The 23389-nt window shown below is 52.1% G+C and overlaps 1 long non-coding RNA gene across 2 annotated transcripts; it reads right to left on the reverse strand.

Annotated features, from left to right (window-relative positions):
* Nucleotides 1-12799: 12799 nt before the first annotated feature.
* LOC109502200 lies at nucleotides 12800-23389 on the reverse strand. Of its 2 annotated transcripts, XR_006584120.1 has the most exons (4): nucleotides 21912-23389; nucleotides 21297-21448; nucleotides 19595-20067; nucleotides 12800-13967 (listed from the first exon to the last, which is right to left on the reverse strand). It is a non-coding gene; the product is annotated as an uncharacterized LOC109502200 (long non-coding RNA). The 2 variants fall into 2 exon arrangements; XR_002744387.2 differs by lacking the exon at nucleotides 12800-13967 and having other exon boundaries at nucleotides 18074-20067.

Consider the following 23389-nt stretch of genomic DNA (forward strand, 5'->3'; position numbering starts at 1 on the left):
TGGGTGTGTTGTGTGTCCTGCCCGGGCAGGGCTTGTCCCGCCCTGGGTCCCAGCGCACAGGTCAGTGGCAGCCCAGAGGAGGTACTTGGCCATTCACTGAAGGCAAGCATGTGCCAGGCCCGTGCCAAGTGCTCTATAGGCAATATCTCCCTCACATTCCAGCCTTTGAACCGGCGACTCTCAAGATATTTCTGGGGATCATCTGAGGACCAATGATCTCACAACTCCTGGATGACAGAGGAACAGTTGGGCCCTCGGCTGATAAGAGCCAAGGCTCAAGGTCTGGAACGGAGCCTCAAACCCTTCTCATAGAAGGCAAAGCTCGGAGGGGCCTGGCCCTAGGTGTCCTTGGGCAGCCCCTTAACTAACTGTGAGGCTCTGGGTCAGGTCACAGGAAGGAGTCCCTGGAGCCTCAAGTCCCTCGCCTGGAAAACAGAGGTGAGGTTATGGGTAGCAGGTGCTCTGAGGTCTAAATACGAGAACCCGCAGGAAACAGCTGGTGTGTCCATGGCAAACGGCATGGTGCTTCTTAGTGGGTGATCGGTCCCTATTCCAGCCCCACTGGGAACAGGATTGCTTTCACAAACAATTGCTTGCACTTTTTCAGCCTCTAGATCAGTGGTTCTCAACCTTGAACTGCCCCCGAATCTCCAGGAGGGCTTGTGAAAATACAGCCTGCCCTGGCCCACCCCTAGAGGTTCTCGTTCCTCAGGAGAGCTGGGGTGGGGGCTGAGAATCTACATTCCAACAAGTTCCCAGGGACCAGGTGATGCTGCCGCTGCTGATCCAGGGTCCAGGCCTTGAGGACCACTGCTGTCATTCTCCACCCGGCTGCACATCAGCAATGATCTGAGAAGGCACCGGGGCCTGGGTGGCATCCCCAGACATCCCCATGTAATTGCTCGAAGGCATAGCCCGGCACTGGGAGTTTTAAAGCATCCCCCCCGCCCCACCGCCAAGGTGATTCTTCTTTTTTTTTAATTTTTTAATGTTTATTTATTACTGAGAGACAGAGAGAGACAGAGCATGAGCAGGGGAGGGGCAGAGAGAGAGGGAGACACAGAATCCGAAGCAGGCTCCAGGCTCCGAGCTCTCAGCACAGAGCCTGATGCGGGGCTCGAACTCACAAACCGCGAGATCATGACCTGAGCCGAAGTCGATTAACCGACTGAGCCACCCAGGCACCCCGATCCCCGCCCCCCCAGGGGATTCTAAAGTGGAAACCAAAATTGAGAACCACTGCCCAAGAGCACAGGGAGGAGCCCTAAACTCCTGCACCCACCCCAACTGCTAAGAGAGGTCAGGTCAGCTGCGGGGATCGGGGGTGGGGGGTGGCCAAGAGCTCTATCTTTGCTAACAATGACAGCTAATGTTCCTGCGCAGGCGTGTGCACACACATACACACACACACACGCCAGGCACTGTCCTAAACAGTGTACATCTAGTGAGTCATTAAATCCTCATAACCCCATGAGGTGGGTAATTACATGCATTTACGCTGGAGTCTGATCCACAAAGCCACTCCTTGAGAGTCAAACAGAAAACGGAGCCGGATTTGAACCAGGTTGCCCACCTCAACGTTCCTGCTCTTTGCCACTGGGCCAAGCAGAATGTATTCACGATTGATTCTTGTGAAACAAAGACTTTTCAGGATGCGGGGGAAGGAATCCCATTTTTACGTCTACTTATTTTATTTATTTATTTATTTATTTATTTTTTGCTCCGGATGCCTTTCTGGGGCGTGGGGCCAAAGGCGATACGATGCAGACTTGTAAATATTTGCTGATGTACCTTTTCCAAAGCACGTTTGCAGGCATTGTCTTCTTTTGAAGGCCCCAGTGGCCGGCGCCCTCCCTACCACCCTTCCCCCAAGCCACGCTCCAGCCAAATGAACTACTTTGCAATTTAATTCAATTAAGCCAACATTTATTAAACGCATACCTTGGGCCAGTCGCCAGGCTACAGCCTGAGGACATTAGAGATGCTGAGACTCTGAGGTCTCAGAAAGGAGGCAACCTGCCCAAGGGCAAGTTAAAGGCAAAGCCAAGGCCCAACTCTGTCTAAGATGGGCAGGAGAACAGGTGGTGAGGCTGGAGCGGCCACTGCCACTGTGGAAACCCGCAGGCCAGGGACCCGCACGGACACTAGGCAGGAACTGGGGAGTGGCATGAACGCCCAGGCTTGGGGCAAGTAGGGGCTCAGACTAGGCCTTGGCTCAGCCCCTCCCCATCCCCAACCGGGCACCTAAAAGGGGCGATTACGCCAGGCCCCTGGCAAGGCCGTAAGTCCCTCCCAACACCACTCTGATCTGGGCTTTTATATCCAAATGAGATCAGACACGCCCTCCCTGTATCTTTGTTCATAACATTAATTTGTAAATGTGAGCCAAGTAAACAGCCACCATGTTTGCTCCCCTGGTTTCGGCACATCTTAATTTTTGTCTTTAACCGTATCCAGAAGACTTAAAATATAGATATGAAATAAAATTTAAAAAAGAGGCCCAAGCCTCTCTGCACCTCTAAGAGGCTCTGGTGACAGATCAGAGGACAGCAGCCCGGAGAGGGAGAGTGACTTACTTGCTCAAGGCCACACAGCAAGCCAGTGTCAGAGTCCAGATCACAACCCAAGACCCCTGACCCCTAACCAGGTCCCAGTCCTTAAGTGGCCTCAGTAGCCACCTTTATGCTGGTCACCCCAGCCCAGACCTTCCCCAAGACCGCCCCACCTGGACACCCCACAAGCATCTGAGGCTCTGCAGGTCTGACTCTAAATGAGTCACCTTTCCTCTGAAATCTGCTCCCATCCGTGTTCCTTCTCCCCCTTCCCCTGTCCCATGCTCAGCTGCTCAAGCCAAAAACACAGCGTTCCCCAGGGCACCTCCCTCTCCCTCACCCCACACGGATGCCCGCCACACCATGTCGCCGCTCAATCTCTCAGACAACCTCTCCCCCTAGGGTCACACTTGCCTTCAATGAATGCCCAAGCACCTCCTCTGGGCTGCCACTGACCCGTGCGCTGGGACCCAGGGCCGGGCAAGACACGCGAGCCCCGCTGCCAGTGAGACTGCACGAAACCCCCATCTGACCACATGCCTCCCCACTTCAGATCTCTCCCGCGGCTCCCCATCACCCTGGCATCGAGGGCAGACCCTCCATCCAGGGATTCACCTTCCTGGATCCTCTACCTCCCCCCCTCCCCCCCACCATGCATCCCTCCAGACTGCCCTAACGTTCGGCCCCACCTAGGCTGAGCCAGACAAGCTACTGGCCTTCTCCCAAGCAAGGTCACCGCCTCCACGAAGCTGCCCTGGGAGCTGAGTTTTTCCCTCTCCCGGAATCCCAACCAAACCCAAGATTTGTGCGTCTGCCTCCCTGACTGGGCTGCGGCTCCTAGCGCCCAAGGGACGCAGAGCCTGGCCCTCAGAGGAACCGATACGCTGCCCTGATGATGGACCAAGAGACAGGAGGGTAGGGCAGAAATTCACGCACTCACTCCAATGGTGCCTACGCATTGGTCGTTTTCTGGAAGCTCCTCCAGTGGCCTAACCTAATCCCCTCTGCTGTAATTACTGAAGTTTACGCCTGTCCTCAACGCCCCTCCTTGCCCCAAAGCACAGACCGGCCGGCCTTGCCCTTAACTGGGTGACAAGTCAACGAAAACGAATGTCTGGCGAGACACGCCAGATATAGGCCCAGCCGGCCTCACCAAGGCCTCCAGACCTGGGCCCGGGGTGCCAGAGGTTCCTAGCGAGGCAGAGCTTGCGGTTTGCAACAGTGGAGTCACCTTCTGGCTGCCAGTCAAGGAGCCCTCACTGCGCCCTTGTTTGGAGAAGCGCCGGCCAGCGAGGCTGGAGCGAGAGATGGACTGGCGGCAGAGATGCAAGGAGACAGGGAGACGCACGCGGAGACATAGAGACACTCCGCCCCGGGGCGGAGACACAGGGTCGAGAAGGAGTCACCAAGCCCCCAAGGGGGACAGACGCAGACAGAAGGACCGAGACAGACGGAGACAGGACGGACGCGCAAAGAAAGAGAGACGAGCAGGGGAGACGGCGCGCACAGAGAGAGCGAGCGAGGGCGGGCCGCGGCGCACGGCAGCGGGGAGCTCGGCGCACCCACCCGGCCGCCCGGGCCCCCGCACCGCCTCTCCCACCCGCGGCCCGGCCGGCCAATGAGCTGCGAGATCTGGGCATTACCTCACCACGTCCGGCTGCCATTGGCTGGCCCAGCCGCCGGGGCGGGCTGTTGCTATGGCAGCGCAGGCCGGCTCCGGGCAGGAAGGAGAAGAGCAGGCTCTGGGGGGAGAGCCGTGTCGCACCTCCTTCTAGCCTGTAGCGGGGCCCGGGGACCCCCGTTCAGCCCCACGCACCCCACCTGCTCTAAAGGCTCCCATTCACCCCTCCCGCCGCAGCCCGGCCCCGCCCCGCCCCCCCAGCCCCAGAACGAACACCCATCCATCCCCTCCTCCTGCAAACAGCAAGCAGTGAGCGCCATCCACAAGGCAGGGAGCTGAGAACACCTCCATCCCTCCCTCAAGGAGCCGCTAGTCTGAGCAGCACGCAGTCCCTCGGAAAATCACACGGCAGAGTGTTAAGGACTGAAAGACAGGCAGGCACAGGGCCTGTGGAAACACAGAGGAGGGGTCCCCAAAAGCTTCCAGGAGAAAGAGATGCCCAGCGGGGACCTGAAGGAGTTAGCAGATGAGGAAGGGTGGGGAAGAGAATTCGCGGCAGAGGGAACAGCCTTCGCAAAGAGAGGAGGCAAGAGAAAGCAAGGTGCACTTGCAGGCTTGGAGGGCTCTAGCAGGAAATTAGATGGGGGGAGGGGGTTGACAAGGAGAAGGAGCTCAGGGGAAAGCTGAAAAGGGAAGCGGGAATAAGATTCCACAGGGCTCGAAAGTCATGCCAAGGGATCTTGGACCATAGTCCAGGCAAGTGGAGGGATTTCAGGGGAGGGGCTAGGGTTAGGTTTGCATTTCTGGAAGGTCTTCACTCTTGCTGCTGCGTGGAGGATGGGCTGGAGCAGGGCTGGGAGACCAATGATGGCAGGGACTGCTGACAGGTGGGGGGAGGCAACTAAGGCCCCTAGAGTGGAGATGGGGAGAGCCGAAGTCAGGAGGGGGTATAAACATGCTGGAGGAGATGTCACCACCTCACCCGGGACGCTGTGAGGGCCTTCGTGGCCTCCAGATAGGATCATTGCTTCCCCATCTATACAACATCCACATCTTGTGTAGGCAACTTCTGTGTTGAGAGGCATGCTGCACTGAGAAGATGTCTGTTTCCACATCTGTACACACACACACACACACACACACACACACACACACAGAGTTCATCTCTATTCCCAGCACAGGGCACAGCGCCTCTCTCAAGGACAGGGATGAACCCCCATTATCTCCCACCCCATGACCAGCCCCTGGCTCCCGCCCACATCCATCCTTCCCCTCCCTGAGCCCCTCTCCCCTCTCAGAGAGTCGCCCTGGAGCCACCACCCAGAAGGTGGGGCTGGCCCCTGCCCCCATCAAGCCCCTTCCTCCTCTCACCCCCAGGCAGAGAGGGAAACTTGCCTATCTGTTGAGTCGGATGTCAGAAGACTCCATGGGGCCCGTTCCGGTTAGCAGAGCCATTATAATATACTCATAGAGTTGTTACTGAGAATTAAAGTTTGTGGCCTGGCACACAGTAACTATCCAATCAGTCAGTTCTAGTGGTGACATTACTCTTACGGAGTGTTAGAGGGGGAGGCAAGGCTGGCCAGGCCGCTAACATGACACAGCTCTGCGCCGAGATATGAGCCGTTCGCTTAGCTGTCACAGAATGGTGTTTTGACTTGTCATTCGTCACACGTGCTTATTACACACTCCCTGGGGGGGAAACAAAAGATGAAATATGATGGCAAGACAAGACTTGTAGATTTTGGTCATAATGCCGTAGTAACACCATCAAACCCTCACCTAGATGGGGGCGCCTGGGTGGCTCAGTTGGTTAATCGTCCGACTTTGGCTCAGGTCATGATCTCGCGGTTTGTGAGTTCGAGCCCCACATCGGGCTCTGTGCTGAGAGCTCGGAGCCTGGAGCCTGCTTCGGATTCTGTGTCTCCCTCTCTCTCTGCCCCTCCCCTGCTCATGCTCTGTCTCTCAGGAATAAATAAATGTTAAAAAAAATTTTTTTTTTAAAAACCCTCACCTAGATCCCTGATACAATGCTTACAGATGTCCTCTCTCAAGGAACACGGGTGAAACACCCTGGCAGCTTCTTAAATGTCAAGAGAGTCGACCCAGATGTTATAATGAAGGGATCTTCAGGAATTGGGAGTTGAATCCTTTTATTCAACCATTGGTTTCACAGATGAGGAAACTGAGGGCCAGAGAAGGGAAATGACGTGCCAAGTCCCCCAGTTAGTTGCATGGCAGAACCAGGAGATTTTATCAGGTGCTCCCACCTCCAAATCCACTGCAATTTTCCAACTCCGGTCTGCCTTGCAATTGAACAGCGACCGAGAACTCCTTCAGCCCAGGGCATACTTCTTCACACGCGTGACAGCCCTGCAAGGTAGGCATCATTATTCCCAGTTGAAAGGCCCAGAGAGATCAAGTGACTCACCTAAGACTGCACAGCCTTCCTTGATCGAACACAGGTCTGTCAGCTTCCAAAACCCACGTTCTTGGCATGACAGCCAGTTGACCCTAGGACCACTCAGTGTGGTTTGTTTGGGGGCTTGGGGCTTCAGGGAGAGTTGCCAACGTAATCACTGAAGGAAGAGAGGTGGCCAAAGACAAAAGGGGCCCTAGAATCTCTTGCACGTTTGTGTTTCACACGCCTACACTGTTCTGAAAACACTCCTCCAAATAATATGACTTGAAGAGTTACGGTCCAGCCTGAGGGTCTATTAGGGGACCACCCGGGAGGCTGATTCTGAGACTTGGGCACATTTTCAGAGTGAGATGCCACCCCCCACACTCTCTGGCCCACAGAACAACACACAGGAGAATTAACTTTTAAGGAGACTTTGGCATGAGTCTGTGGGTCTTGAAGTGATCACGCGTCCAGGGGATCCTGGGGGAAGGGCCAGGATGGCGTCTACGAGACAGTCCCAGGGACAAATGTGACTCTGTTAACTTCGTGTCTTTGGAGGCTCCCCCGACACAGTAGCCCACAGCCTCTTCCGTGCCGGCCGTGCCCCTCAGTCCGCAAGGGATGTCATTCTTGACTCACAGGAACTAGAAGGTTCTCTGTCTTCAAGAGGTTCTATCTCTAGCTCTAGAAAACACCTTGACTGTGGATCAGGAAAAAGAAATGCCGTGTCTGGCTCTGGAAATAATCTCTGTGCCTCTGGAAAATATTCATGGGCTATTTATAGCACCACAACATTGTTGACTGTAGGAAAAACTCCATGGCTCCTGAAGATTTTCAGCTCCTGGTTCTGGAATTCTCCAGCCTGTCTCTGGTGGACCCTTCCTCCTTGATTTTGCCCTGCACCGCCTTCCTGGCTCCGTCAGATTATCCAATCCCAGCTCTGGAAAAGGGTCCAACTGTGCAGCTAAAGGACTCTTCATCCCTGGCTTTAGAGGGCTGACCCTCCACGGAGCTGGAGGCCACCACGACTGGCCTGGAACACTGTCCCTACTCTTCGTCTAGGATCTGGACTCAGCCCCCCCTGGCTCAATGGGGTTGGCCGTCCAGGAATGTGGAGGGTCCAGCAATGCTAAATCTGAGTCTGTGCCCCTGGACTTGAGACGCTTCTTCATTTCTCGCCTCTGGAATAGGAGGAGGGGTGTTGGATGGGTCAGGGGGGTGGGAAGATAGGAAAAATGGAGAGGTTGCCGTGGTCTCTGCTCAGCAACCTGGCCTGGGCTTGAGCTCCCGTGGTCAAAGTGTAGAGGCCCAGAGTTGTTCAGATTTAATTTACATGGGCAGCATGGTGGGGTCTGAGTATGACAAGCAGAACTACTTTGGGAGCCTGCAATGCATGTGGCCGGGAGACAGGGAGGAAGCTGTTCTCGCCGTGGCTCGTGACCCCAGCAGAGCCCAGGGAATCTGAAGGTGAGGTACGTGGGAACATCCACAAACGGCAGCTACGGGGAACACACGAGAGTTTCCAAGATCGGCAGAAGTAGCGATGGGCCCTGGCCAAGCCTCCCCGTGGACAGCAGGCCCAGATAAGCGGAACAGGGCAGAAAAGGAAGGACGTACCAGAAGTCCCGTGGAGCTTGCATTTGGCCATTCGAAGGTCTTTCTCACCGTGCCGCACTGCCCTGACCCTCTCGGAATAGCCAGAGCCAGAAGTTTCCAGCTTACATTTCCCAGACAGCCTCAGAGCTGGGTTCCCGTTGGGTTCTGACATGGGCGCGGTGGGGAGGGGGGTATCCGGGTGAGATTAGGTGGCAGGAAGGAGATTAGGCTTCTGGAAGAAGCATCAGTGGGAGTGCAAAAGCTCCTATCTCCTGAGTGACGGCAGTGACAACAGTCCGGCTGCATCGGCGGTGACTGTACCCCCTGTTTCCTCCACTGACCCTTCTGACGTATTTGCAACCGATTCCCGAATTAAACCGCTGAATTGAACAGCGGTACCCACAGTGCTTTCTGTTTTCGTGACTGCAGCCTGAGGGATACGCTCGCCAAGGACCGATGAGGGCCTACTACGTGCCAGGTGTCGTTCTGAGAACTAGGAATGCGACAGTGAGCGAGACCAGCATATTCCAGAGCAGGGGACACGATGACAGACATATCCATGCGTAGGACTATTTCAGGAACATGCGCATGCTTTGAAAATAAATGAGTACCGTGATGCGGCAGAGAGTGAGTAAATAGGGATCCTCAGTGCTGTGGAAGGTGTAGGATCAGGGGCCACAGCCTGAGCAAGGAAGGTCAGGGAGGCCCCCATGGAGGAAGCCGGATGTGGGACCTGAATAAGAAGGAAGGAGTCGTGTGAAGGTCTGGAGAGAGTATTCCAAATCCCTCTGTATATATAAAGACTCTAAGGGCACCTGGGTGGCTCAGTCGGTTAAGCGTCCGACTTCAGCTCAGGCCATAATCTCACAGTTCGTAGGTTCGAGCCCCGCGTCAAGCTCTGCGCCGACAGCTCAGAGCCTGGAGCCTGCTTCGGCTTCTTTGTCTCTCTCTCTGCCCCTCCCTTGCTCATGCTCTGTCTCTCAAAAATAAATACATGTTAAAAAGAAATTGAAATATAAAGGCTCTAAGGCAGGAGAGAGTGCACCCCATCAAGGAAGAGCGGGAGGCCAGTGTGGCCAAAGCACAATGCACAGGAAAGGGTGGAGGGGTCGCAGAGGTGGGCGCGGCCAAAGCCACACAGGGCGCGTGAAGCCATAGGAAAGAGTTTGGGTTGCAGTCTGATTTCAGTGCCAAGAGCATCATATGCAGGGGAAGGGAGGGATGGGATTTGCGGCTTGGAAAGATCGTCCTCACAGCTGGACTCTGGCCGGCCCAAAGAGGGACAGGGAGAGGGTTGGGCTATTTGAGAGACTCAGGCTACAGACCGCGGAGACTTAAAGTGAGCGAGGGGGCGGAGTAATTTCAACATTTGCTAGATCGTGATGAAGGCAAGACACTGCGTAATGATGCCCGGATAGGGGAGAGGCAGGACTGTCATTAGGCACAGCTCTGAAGGAGAAAAGGCTGCTACTCAGGGCCACACGGGGATGGGGGTGGGCACCGGGCAAAGGTAGCAGCAAGCCGGAAGTAGCAGTGTGGGGTTAGGAGGTTTCAGCCTCCTGTGGCTGGAGTATTATGAATGAGTCCAAGGCCCCAAGGAAGAAAGGGTGATCCCTAGATGTTTGGCTTCAGGGCGTTGCCACCCAGGGGAGGCAGAGTCAGATGAAGGGAAGAGGTTGGGATGTAGTTTTAGCAAAATGCCCGCAGAGAGGAATGATGCATGTTCAGCCAGGCTCCCCAAACTGGGTCAAGACAGCACTCAAGAAATGTCATATTAGGGGCGCCTGGGTGGCTCAGTCAGTTAAGTGTCTGACTCTTGATTTCGGCTCAGGTCATGATCTCACGGTTGGAGGGTTTGAGCCCCACGTTGGCTGCGGGCTCTGCACTGAGAGTGCAGTTTGTTTGGGATTCTCTCTCTCCCTCTCTCTCCGCCCCTCCCTGGCTCACCCGCATGCTCTCTCTCTCTCTCTCTCTCTCTCTGTCTCAAATAAGTAAACTTAAAAAAAAAAGAAATATCATATCAGAGGTTGACATCCAGGGGCTGGGGTCCATTTTGGAAGCATAGCTGAGGGGCGTATGAATGGGCGCACTTGAGGGAGAAGAAACTTGAATGACCATGGACTTCCAGAAACCGATGCCTTGGTTTTCAAGACCAGCCATCCCCTTAGAAACAAACAAAGATGCTAGATAAAATTTTAAAAGCTTCTTCTTCAGAACAACAAAGAGCTGACGGGATCCTAAGACATGACCAGGGCAGGTTGGGAGGAAATATAAGAACCCAAAGAGGAAAGTGATCATGGAAACCACTTTTGTCCTGAGGACGTGGAGAAAAATACAGCGCAGACACAAACAAACAATGTCAAAAATAAAAGGAAGGAGGGGTGTCACTGAAGATGCTACAGACATCCAGAAGAAGAAGAAAACACGACGAAAATTCCATGCCCAATAAATTTGGAAGTTTAGGCGAAGTGGACAAATCCCTAGAAAAATATGGCTTACCAAAACTGACTTGAGAAAAAAAAAATGTTACAACCACTTTGGAAAAAGAGCTTGGCTTTTTCTGGGAAAGTTGAAAATAGATATACCCTGTGACCAGCAATTATAGTTCTAGGAATACACTTTAAACAAATTCATGCATTTGTGTATCATAAGAATGCACAAAATATTTTTAGAAGCATGGTTCACACCAGCTAAAAATTGGAAACAATGCAGATATCCATCAAGGGTAGACTATGGCTTGTACCTTATAGCGTATACGTTATAGCAGAATAATAAACAACGATGAAAATGCACGGGCTACAGGTATAGGCAACAGTAGTGTGAGTGTTACAGACACAACGTTACAAACTCAAAGACATCAAAAGATGCATTTAGTGTGACTCCACTAATATAAAGTCCAAACATAGGCAAAACTAAAAAATATATACTCTAATAAATAGATATTTAGATATAAATTACACTATACATTATAATATATAGTTTACTATGAATCTTATAGTATATATTATAATATGTATTTTTTAGAGATTTGTAAGAAACTTTCGAACATTGGCAGTGTTATTTACTTCTTGGCTTGTAGGGTAGTTACACGGATGTTTGCTTTATTTGTTAAATATGCATTGAGTTTTTATGTACTTTCTGTGTGTAATTTTTCTCTCACAATATAAAAAGGAGTTCAAAAGAATGGGGCCAGGCAACTGGATGGATAATGGTGCCAACTTCTGATTTGGAGAGGAGGTGAGAAGAGAGAAGATAGAGTCCAGAAATAAGAGATCCATTTTTGCCATATAAAGTTTGACACATCCATTGGACACTCAAGAGATCTTGAGGACGCAATCAAGTACCAAGAGACCCAGACTCTCGATCTCAGCTTAACGGAAGAAGATATTTACAGCAGACACATCTGGTAAAGACTCACATCCGGCATATCTAAAGGACTCTTACAAATGAATAAGAAAAAGACAACCTTGTAGAACAAATGGGCAAGAGACTTGAGCGTGCTAGGTTTTCATGTAGGCAATTACACAACTGGGTCAACTAAGGGGAATGAAGAAGAATCCAATGGCATGGATTCCCCTCCTTGATTTAAGAGACTGGTTGTTTCCAGGAAAAACCTAAGAGGCCAAAAATTGAAACACATACTCTACTGGTTAAGTTCTAGCCAAAGGACAAGAGTTTAGAAAGTGCTGATGACATGGCCAACAGAACCCTACCTCAAGAGGGAGGCCAACCCATCAGATGTCTGGAAAGTCCACTCGTGATTGGGCTTCGGGTGGTCTGGAGCATCTTTGGTGTCTCATGGCCTTGTCCAGGGTTCAGCCAAAGCCTCTCCTCCGATGTCATGGACCTGAGCCTTCTCCCAAGTAACCTGGATGGTTTGTGTTTATTTATTTTGAGAGAGACAGAGAGAGAGGGCATGAGCAGGGGAGGAGTAGAGAGAGACAGGGAGAGAGAGAATCCCAAGCAGGCTTCGCACCTTCAGCACAGAGCCCAACCTGGGGCTCGATCCCACGAACCGTAAGATCATGACCTGAGCCAAAATCAAGAGTCAGGCAGCCCCCAAGTAACCCAATTTTTAATGCAAGACAGAAATGTAGTTCACCTTGACCAGGGTGAAAAATGTATAGGTTGACTCACACATATTTCTTTTAACATGAAAAGACAATAAAGAAATAAATCATAATACTGAACATTTTATATAAATTGTGTTTACATTTGTAGTAAGAAATTTTATAATCATTGTTTTGTTTTATGCATGTTCTCCTTGTTTTTTATGTTTGACACAAAATCTGAGCAACTAATTTTATGTCGGATTTGATTTACAAAAGTTATTTAAGTGCTTGGGAATAATTTGTTCATCAGATTGGTAAATCTCCCTTGTCAGGTGTTTGAAGGGTTTAAATCAGATAAATTGAATGTGTAATTGTAGTTTGAGATATCTAAAGGAATTTGCTTAATTCAACGTGTAAACGGTGCTAAAAGTTTGTGGGAATTTAATCTTTCAAATGTATGAGTTAATTGACTCTGGATCAATAAACAAGTAAATGTGATCTTACTTTTTACATGAAAATTACTAAGTTCATAAATAAAATATCAAGATCCATAAGCTGGAAGCAACAGCGAAAGTTAGCTTCTAAAATCTGTAGCTTTAATAAATTAAATATTGACTGAAATTAAACAATTGTAACTTTGTCCCTTACTAGCTGAATTCTCACATCTGAATGGCTTACTAAAAAAAGAAAGAAAAGAAAAGAAAAATTGAGGTCCCCAGCACAGGAAACAAACAAAGATGTGCGGTAATTAACACGTGCGGGATCTTCACTGCCGGAAGCACTCACGCTGCACGCAGGCACAGGCGGCAGAAGGTAGTACGTGCAGCAGGTGATTCTCGGCGGTTCTCCCATAGGGATCCGGGGGTTTGGCTTGATTATTTTCCGTACGTTTTCCTTGCTTCTGCCAGACACCTGAGGGCACTGCCAGCCCGGGTCCAGAGCAGCCGGGCTCTAGCGTCTTTAACCCGCCCATCTACTGGTTATTTACAATGCAGCACGTGTTCATTGTGATGCAAAAAGAACACCCCGTTCACACCCTCCCCTCCATGTATCCCGGTACACCAACCTGCCCACGGCTCATCCATACAGGGCTAAATAATCCGGGTGATTTTAAAATCAGAATAATAATTTAAAAAAACAAGTTTTTTTTTTTTTTTATTGATTTCAATTTAAAAGGCTTTATTTGGGGCAGACCTCCTTGAAAGGTTGTCGTATTCGTGTCCAACAGGGTTTCTGAGACATTTGTGTTCACTGGCTGGGAGTGTGCTGGGCCAGGAAGGCCGTGTGGTCTCCAAAGTCTCGCTTTGCAATACATCTTCAGGAACAGATTCGGCTCACGTGATGAGAAATGCTGTCCTTCCCTTCTGGGCAGGGAGCCCTTCTTGGGGACAGAAGGCAGACTTCCCTTCGCTCTTGGCACGGGAATGCTTTGGTTTCCCATTTGCTCTTCATCTTTGCACGTATAGGTGGCCGAGAAGTCTTGAGAAGGAGGACTGATTAGCCACAAGGGGACCTCCACTCCTGGGTCCTTGGCCGAGTCACCACATTTGCACCTTCGGGACCTCACCCAACCCTCCAACAGGATGCTGATGGATGTCATTGCAGACACTGAGACATGACTCCGCTCTCCCTGCTCAAACGACAGACTTTGGGGCAGCTTCTGAAGGCCAGGGTTCAGGTCCTAGAGTGCTAGTGCACGTCGGAGCTGGTGTGGATATTAGGTGGCGTCATCTCTTTTCATCCTTGATTTTGTGGTGTGGAAACAAGGGTCAGAAGAGGAAGGTGGTCTGCCAGGACACCCCATTAAGGACCGTCGGACCCCTGGACAGGCCAGTATACGTTTCTCCTCACTGCCTATATTGTATCTAGGCATCTATATTTACTAGATCTATATATTTTTTTTTAATTTTTTTTTCAACGTTTATTTATTTTTGGGACAGAGAGAGACAGAGCATGAACGGGGGAGGGACAGAGAGAGAGGGAGACACAGAATCGGAAACAGGCTCCAGGCTCTGAGCCATCAGCCCAGAGCCCGACGCGGGGCTCAAACTCACAGACTGCGAGATCGTGACCTGGCTGAAGTCGGACGCTTAACCGACTGCGCCACCCAGGCACCCCTACTAGATCTATATTTACTAGAATATCTATATTCACTAGAAGGCTGTATCTACATTTGCTAGAAGGCTGCTACCTCCGAGATACCGCGCAGGGGGCCTCACACCCAGGACAGGCTCTGAGGTCCTTTACATCAGCAGGGTTAACCCAGAGAACTTGCTTTTCGATTTCTCAAGAAAACTCTCAATCCCCAGCTCTGGAAAATTCCATACTTAGGAGTGGGAAAACTTCCGTCCACGGCTCTGGGAAAAACTCCTTGAGCACAGGGGAACAGCTCACTGCACACCCTGGAAAACATTTGTTCTGCCCGTAGCGATCACTCTATGTTGTTAGCTCTGGAAAACACTCCATCCTAAGCTCCAAGAAATACCCCCCCTTCATGACTATGGTCTGTACTGCACGGGGCTCCAGAAAATACAATATCCAAAAATCTAGAAAATAGTTTCATCACCAGATCCAGAAAGTCCGCCCCTAAACCTGGAGGACTTTCTGCTCTGAGTCTGGAGGTCTCTGAGTGGGGTGCTGGTGAATTTTAACAACAGGCCCTCAATGGGGGAGGGGCGCCGCCGACGGGTAGTGTTTGCCGATTTCCATGGTGGTTGGAACACCCCACCGTGGCTGAGTTCGTTATCAACGTGACATCACTGAAAGCAGATCTGGGAGGAGATGTGTTGAGTCACCTCATACAATCGCCACTACGAGCTGGCTCCATTTAAGCCCCCAAGAATGGAGACCTAAGACCTTCGAAGGTCGTGGGCTCTGAGCCTCTGAGTGGGGAAGACTCTGGATCTGGCGTAATCATAGCTCCAGCGTCTGAAGGGCCCCTGGTCTCTGGGTATGGGGGATTCCAAGCCACACATGTCGCTAACCCCTGTTCTTGATGTCTGGCACCCACTCTAAACCAAGAGTGGACACGGTTGAGAGGACACGGAAGGCAAGAATGTTCTGAAAACCTGGCATTCCTAATGTCCTCATGTGTCCTGCCATTATCCTAATGACCTTAAGAATACATACATAATTCAAGGTATTTCTTCTCATCTGGAAGGCCTAGAATTTGATCACCTGGGAGGCGAGGCCCATTTTCTAGCTGACACATGAGTGGAAGTAATTGTTCTCACAGCGACACTGCCCTCCATCCCTGGGTCTGAGTAGAGAGGGACCCAGGAGGTAGAACGTGGGATGATGAGGGTCGGTGGGCCATCAGGTAGATTTGGAGATCCTGAGATGTTGCACAGACCAGTAACAGGCTCTGAGTGTCCTGGGAGGTGAAGGGTGAGGAGGCAAGTGGGCCTGACCAAAACGGAGGCATTCGTGTCAAAGGCCAAGTTACATTTACCAACCCCACCGCCCCTAGAGGGCTGGGGGACACTGCCTGGCTTCTCAGAGGGAAGATCTGCACCTCCCCTTGGGGCTAGGAGAGATGCCCACTTTGTACTGGAAAGTACGATTCCATCATACCTGGCCCGGAAGACACCCTGGGACAGGGTGACACCCAGAAGACATAACCTGTGGACGCAGAAACCCCACCCTAGCCCTGAACAACGCTGACTTCCAGCCCTAAAAAATGCTGTCTGTTTAGTTCTAGAAAGGCCCCGACCTGTCTCTGGAAAACACTTTCTCCCTCACCCCAGGGGAAGCCCACCCCGTCAACAACCCTGACCCCAGGAGACTCCCCGCCCTTGGCTCTGAAGAAGGCCTGAGGGACGCTTCATTCCTGCCTCCAAAATACATTTGGTCTCTGACTTTGGAGCACTCTCGCTGACAAATGCAGGAAAAAGCACTTTGTAAAACTAAAAAGCTGTGCCTGGCTGTGGCAGATGCTTAATAAACGTGTGTGGAATGAAGGAGTGGTCCTGGGAGGTCTTCGCAAACTGCAATGCACAGCACGATCTCCAGATATGATTCTTACTGGGACTTAAATAAAGCAGTTATCAGAGGTGTGATGGGAAACTCCATATTTCTCCCTAACGAGATCTTTTTCTTGTGAGTTCCCACCAGATGAGGAGCAGAGGGCCTGGCTCTCAGTGGGCATCAATAAACGTTTGATAGATGAATGGACGCATGGATGGATAAATGGGGGATATATGGATGAATCGCTGTGCAGATGATGAGCGAATGGGAAGATGGATGGGGTGGCTGACACATTTGCCTACTCATCAGCTACCTCCCTCTTCCCCTTCCTTCTTCCTTGCTAAATGAATCCCAATTCCCCTAGAGTCTCTGGCAGCCTATACAAGGAGATCTGAGCCCCTCCCCGCCCGCCAGTGACACATCTTGTTTAGTTTACGGCCATCGTGGGGATACCTTTCACCTTGCCAGAGAGCTGTTTTGGAAGAGCCATGTGATGCAATTGTGACCCAGGAGACATGAGAGGAAGTCTCCCGGGGATCCCTCAGGAAAGTTTTCCTCATTAAAGAAACACAGAGAGGGGATGTTCTCTCTTCTGGCTTCTGAACACTGATGTGTGAGGAGAGATGCTCAGAGATCCCGCGGCCATGAGGAGCAAAGATGGGGACAAAAGCCTGATGTTCTGAGGACCACAGAGCAAAACTATAGAAAGACCCTGGGTTCTCACAGTTCCTCATTAAAACACTAAATTAACCAATGTGTGTGTAGTCGGGGGGGGGGGTGGAAGGATGCATGGATGGATGGATGAGTAGATGGATCGGTGGGTGGATGGATGGGACAATGGGTAGATGGATGGATGAATGGCTGGATGGATGGGGGAATAGGTAGATGAATGGATGGGTAGATGGATGGATGGGTGTATGTATGTATGGGTGGATAGGTGGATGGGAGAATAGGTAGATGGATGGATGGATGGATGGATTGATGGATAGATGGGAGAATGGGTAGATGGATGGATGGATGGATGGATGGATGGATGGATGCATGCATGCATGGATGGGTGAGTAGATGGATCGATGGGAGGATGGATGGATAAATGGCTGGATGGATGGGAGAATGGGTGGATGGATGGATGGATGAGTAGATGGATGGGTGGATGGATGGATGGATGGATGGGAGGATGGATGGATGGATGGATGGAAGAATGGGTAGATGGATGGATGCATGCATGCATGCATGCATGGGTGAGTAGATGGATCAATGGGAGGATGGATGGATAAATGGCTGGATGGATGGGAGAATGGGTAGATGGATGGATGGATGGATGGATGGATGGATGGATGAGTAGATGGATGGGTGGATGGATGGATGGGAGGATGGATGGATGTATGGATGGATGAATGGATGGATGAGTGGATGGATGGATGGATGGATGGATGGATGAGAGGATGGATGGATGGATGAGTGGATGGATGGATGGATGGGAGGATGGATGGATGAATGGCTGGCTGGATGGATGGGAGAATGGGTAGATGGATGGATGGATGGATGGTTGAATAGATGGATGGATGGGTGATTGGATGGATGGGAGGATGGATGGATAAATGGCTGGATGGATGGGAGAATGGCTGGATGGATAGATGGGTGGATGGATGGATGAGTAGATGGATGGTTGGGTGGATGATGAATGGATGGATGGATGAATGGTTGGATGGCTGGATGGGAGAATGGGTGGATGGATGGATGGATGAATGGGTGGATGGATGGATGGATGGATGGATGAGTGGATGGATGGATGGATGGATGGATGGGAGAATGGGTGGATGGATGGATGGATGGATGGATGGGAGAATGGGTGGATGCATAGATAGATGGATGAGTAGATGGATGGATGGATGGGAGGATGCGTGGATGGATGGATGGACATGGAGATGGAGAGTTGGATGAGTGCATGTATGGATATACAGTGTATTAAAATATAAAGGACCATCAGCAGTGTTATTGTCTTCCTATGAAGGGCCACTCAAGGCACTCAAAGTCAGAATTAGCTGAGGAGAACTGAACTTTTCCAGCACTTTCCCCCAGGCCCTCATGCCCACTCCCTATTTCACACACCCTGGACCTACCGGTAGGACCAACATTTGCCTTTAGTTGCTTGGCTGGTCCTGACACAGTGGACCAAGACAATCTTGGTCCAAACGTCGGCCCCGCTTCCTAACCCCCCTGAGCATTTGCCTTCTCATCTACAAAATGGGGATAACAGCGCCACCTCCAGGCTGCAATGAGGAGTCGGTGAGAAGACCATGTGTGAAAGCCCCCAGGACTGTGAGTAGCTCCTAGTCCGTCCTCTACAAATGCCAGCCCCCCTTGGTTCTTGCCCGCTCGGCCACAGCTGGGCATGCACGGGCTGTGGCCAGGCAGCAGCCAACACACAGATATAAAAGGAGCCCCAGGTCGGAAGAGCCCGTCTGTGGCCCGCCATCCATCCTGCTGTGCAAAGCTATCTTGAGCCATTGCTCCTTGGAGCCAGCACAGGGATTACGGAAGGACCACAGGAAACTGAGCAAACTAAGATTGCTTCCTCCTCCCCTCTCGTGCCACGGGAGCTGGCAGGGTGTGGCAGCAGCGGGGGGCCTCCGGAGTCTGCAAGTTCAGAGTGGATGGCTGGCCCAGCAGGCAGGGCCGGGGCCAGCCCAGGGTCACCACTTCCCATCCCACAGCTTCCGGTGCCCACCTGCACACAGACAGGTCAGCCCGGCAGGGTCAACCTTTTCACCTCCAGGGCCTTTGCACAGGCTTTTCTCCTTGGCTTATCTATCCCATCCCTCCCTCATCCTTTGAGACTGCTCCCAAATGTCAAACATTCCAGGAAATTCTTCCTGGCCCCCACCCTGGTCCAGCCACCTGTGGGACCCAGACATTCTGCATTTACTGCACATGTCACACTGCCTTGCCAGCTCTGTCTCCCCACTAGACTGTTTCTTGACATTAGAGATGGTGTTTCACGGACACCTGCACCACTGGTGCATAAAACAGAGCCTGGCGTATAATCAGTTCGTTCATTCTTTTCTTTCTGAACGTTTATTCTGATGCATCCAAGTGGTCCTTGGTCTATTGTGGGTGTGTGACCGTGCAATGATAAACCAATGTCTTCGGCTTATCCTTGGTCCTGTGTTTCAAAGCACTTGAACTCCACTCGGTCAAACACACTGACTTGTGGCTCTGAGAATTATTGACTGTGTGTCCTCAGGTAAATTACTGAGCCCTCATGAGCCTAAGTCGCCTTACCTGTCACCCACCGATTCAACAAACGTTTATGGAAAATCTGCTGGAGGTCTGTCCCAGATGCTGCGGGAAGGGACAAAGTCCCCTGCAATCCGGTGGCAGAGCGGGAGCCAGAACTCACCTTGCTCATCTACCTGGCTTCCTCCACGGGGAGGCCGTCCGCAGGTGCCGCCGTGGCTGTCCTTCCTCCCCCGCAGCGGCTGGGACGCCAGGCAGGGCCTGGACCATCCCCAACTCTGCACTCTTCTCCTGAGACACTTCATAATCACACTTCATTCTGAGTTTGATAAATAAAGGTAATTGTGGGACAATTAGACTCTCTTCTCTTCCAACATCTTAATTGGAGCAAGACGCATGAGTCTTTCTTGTACATCATTTTGCCAGGCGCATCTGGGCCTCCTCATCCACCGTAGGAAGAGTGATGGCTCAGAACCCACTGCCGTGACACGCCTGGAAGCCAGCAAGCAGCTCCTGTGCGGCCCCCGACTAATCGCTGTGAATGTCTCCTGTCACATGCCGGGAGGGTCCCCCAAGTAGATCATGGCCTTGTAATCACCGTCATCAATCACGTGGCGGTGGTGATCTCCACAGCACCTGTGCGAGTGAGAAGCACGTGACTTCAGGAATCTGAAGATCCAAGTGCAAATCCCAGCTCCGTTGCCAATTTGCTTTGTGACCCCGGACAAACTGCTTAACCTCTCTGAGCTTCGGTTGCCCCAGAGAGGGACGATCATCCTTAAGACTATCAAGTAAGGCAACGATTCCTAAAAGACGGGCCAGGTAGCACCTGTGTAGCCATCTACCCACCCCCACCCCCACCCCTTCCCCTCCCCGCCAGCCTCCATCTGCAAAAACTGGCCAAGGAAAACCTGACCAAAGAGAGGGAAGGACAAACATGAGGCCTTTCCCTCGGGATCGGCAGCTCAAAACCGCACGCTATTGTTCAGATGCACAAAGGAGAAGTAAATATAGCTTCCTTCTAGCTCTCACAAATGATCTCATCTCACGCTCACCTACTCATCCCACTGATGGTAGAGGCGGGGTGGAGGGCTCTTAATTGGCAAATTCATTACCAATGAGATCCGAGTCTGTCCCTCTTCAGTTGAACATGGTCTCTCTGGGGTTAACTCTGATGCCTTGGGGTGAACGCTCAACGTTTCAAGGTTTCCCCCCTTCCCACTTCTCCTTCCAAATACGGCGACAGGGGCTAGAGGTGGGTGGGGAGAATCCGACCGAGCTTCCTCGAAGCAGTGGGGTGAGGTCTCCCGTCTGTGCGTGGCCCGCCCAGTCCACACACGGGCAATCCATTCAAAGCACCTCGTCCTACAAGAGAGCGTCCTACGCTCTCTTGATCCTCAGGGGGCAGGCTGGAATTCTAGACCTCCTGGTGACGCAGGCAGGTGGCGGGCCCCAGCAAGGTCAGACACCCCTCCTGCCAGCGTCCTGTTCCCACGCCCACGTCCTACCTCCTTCCCCACGTTGCATAAGTGGCAGAGTTGGACCATCGGCACTGATGCCCTAGGACCCCGTGTAGGGTTTGGGGGATCTGTGGTCTCATCCCCACCAGAAGCTGATGCCCAGGAGGGCGGGCCCCTGGGTGTCTCCTTGGGCCCCAGGCCATGTCCTCCTCCTGGTCCCTGCTGGCCAGCATCCCTGCTTTGCCCCCCCCCGCCCCCCCACCGAGGTGGCTGAGCCTCCCCGTCCTCTGCCTGTCTGGCCAGAATTCCCCTCTTCCACTCCTTCCATCTCCCAGCGCTCCTCCTGTGATCTCCCAGACAGCCAGGCTGGGCTCTTGATATGCAAAGAGGACTTTAGGGACTTACAAAGCCTTCCCCTCTCTCAACAAAGCCCGGCTTTCAAGACCATTATCTGGCTGAAGACTGCAGGATCCTATTCAGTCAAAAGCCGAACATCAATTCTCCTCTTTTGTGCTCCCGATCCTCAATCCCATTCCTAAAACCCTGGACGCCTCTGGCTGAAAAGGAAGAAAGTCACATGAAAGCAGTTAAGAAACACACCGGTACATTCAAAACCGGTATCATCCCTGTTACACCAGATTTCCCGGGTGTCCGAGCGAAAAGAGCCCTGGGGAGAGCTTCCCCCACCCGCAGAGAGACCCAGAGAGGGGCCAAGGCTTGCCTCAGGCCGCACAGCAGGGCCCCAGCAGGGCAAAGGCTCCGTTAGGCAAAGGGTGCTGGGACTTTCCTGTCTTGGGCACCCTGTGTCTCAGCCCTTTACAGCCTGTCCCGCTCACCAAGACACCCCCACCCCCGGCCCAGGGTTCAGACGCACCGGCTGGGACCTGTCCTCCCACATCACACTGGAACCACCTTGGGTCACAGCGATGCTCGGCCTTCTGACCCTGTCCAGTCCCCGTGCGTCCCCCTACCTGGGCCCGGCTCCCCCTGCCCGCACCTGCGCTCTGGGCTGCTTGCTACCTGTGGCGGAGTCCCTCTGTGGCTGCCGGCCTCCTCCTCCGCGCAAGGCACTGTGGGGCCTCTTTATCCTCAACGTGAAGCCACCTTGTCGCTGAGCCTCAGTTTCCCCACCTTTACATAGAATGTGATGAAACGGTGGCTTTTACACCATTTTAGCAATGGAAAAACAGCTGTTCTCTTTTAAGCAGGGAGATGGGGTCCTCCTCCCACAGGGCCTGGAAATTTGAGGGTTACGTATGTATAAATATACATAAATACACACACACACACACACACACACTCAATTGATGCTAGCAGGCCAGGCCCAGAGACCCAGAGGGGGTCCCACAGGACCAGCCAAGAGGGCCGTCAGCTTCACACAGGATGGAGTGGCTCAAAGGTGAGCCAGCAAGAGGTGAAAGCAGAGTTTACTGAAGAGAGAGAGAGAGAGAGAGAGAGAGAGAGAGAGAGAAGATACAGAGGGACTGAGTGTCCAGGAGACTCAGAAAGGAGAGAAGAGAACTTCGTCTTTGCTGGGCGTCTGGGGTTTTTATTGACGATTGTGGCCTGGTGCACGTGTCCTGTGGGGCATCCAGGAAGTGGGCCGATCAAGGGCCGGGGTCCGAGTGTCCTTCACTGACGCCCTGAAGCCCAGGGTCTTGGCGTCAGGGTGTCTGGAGTCAGTGGTCTTGGAGAATGTTTAGGACGACCCTGCCCGGTCACCCCTTAGATTATCTGTGGTGCTGGAAGTCTCCAAAGGAATCATTAACTCCTTGAGCTTTACGAGGAGGACAGGCATTAAGGTGTGTGTAAGGCCGGCGTGCAGGTCCCAGCAAGAACGGAAGCGGGGAAAGAAGCAAAGGCAAAAAACAAAACCAAACCAAACAAAACCACGGCTTTTCTCCACAGGGTCCCTCCAGTTTTCCTGCCTCCCACTGGTTTTGCAGGTGTCCCAGAGCCCAGATGCAACACAGAACTTGAACATCACTGAACTGGGTATTTCTTCAGCGTCCTTTCACCTCTAGACACAAGTCAGGACTACGCTGAGCTGCGAGGAACAGAATCAAAAAGCAAAACAAGACAAAACACTGGGCTGGGGCTTCAATCACAGAGGGATTGTCCTCCTCCCCTACCAAGAAGACCGGACCCTCATGATCACAAAATGGCTGCTTCCACTCCGGCATCCTGTCTGTGCTCCCAGCAAGAAGAGAGGGACTGGCAAAGAGCTAGAAGCCCATACCAGTTGGGTGACCTCCCTTTAAAGACTCTGCTGGAAGCCTCACCCCGTGAATCTGCTTGTATTTCATGGGCCAGAATGGGTCACGCAGCATCCCAACGCACCAGGGAGAATGGGAAAAATAGTTTTGGGTTTTTTAATCTGGGCCCGTCGCCACCGTGAAGAAAGCCTGGGTCCGATGAGTAAAGCTGATGAAGAGGGTGGTGGGCAACTATAAAGGTGTCAGCCAGTCCCAGCCTGCCATTAACATGCGTGCTCTGGG

The sequence above is a fragment of the Felis catus genome, chromosome C1, assembly GCF_018350175.1.
Source record: "Felis catus isolate Fca126 chromosome C1, F.catus_Fca126_mat1.0, whole genome shotgun sequence".
NCBI lineage: Eukaryota > Metazoa > Chordata > Mammalia > Carnivora > Felidae > Felis > Felis catus.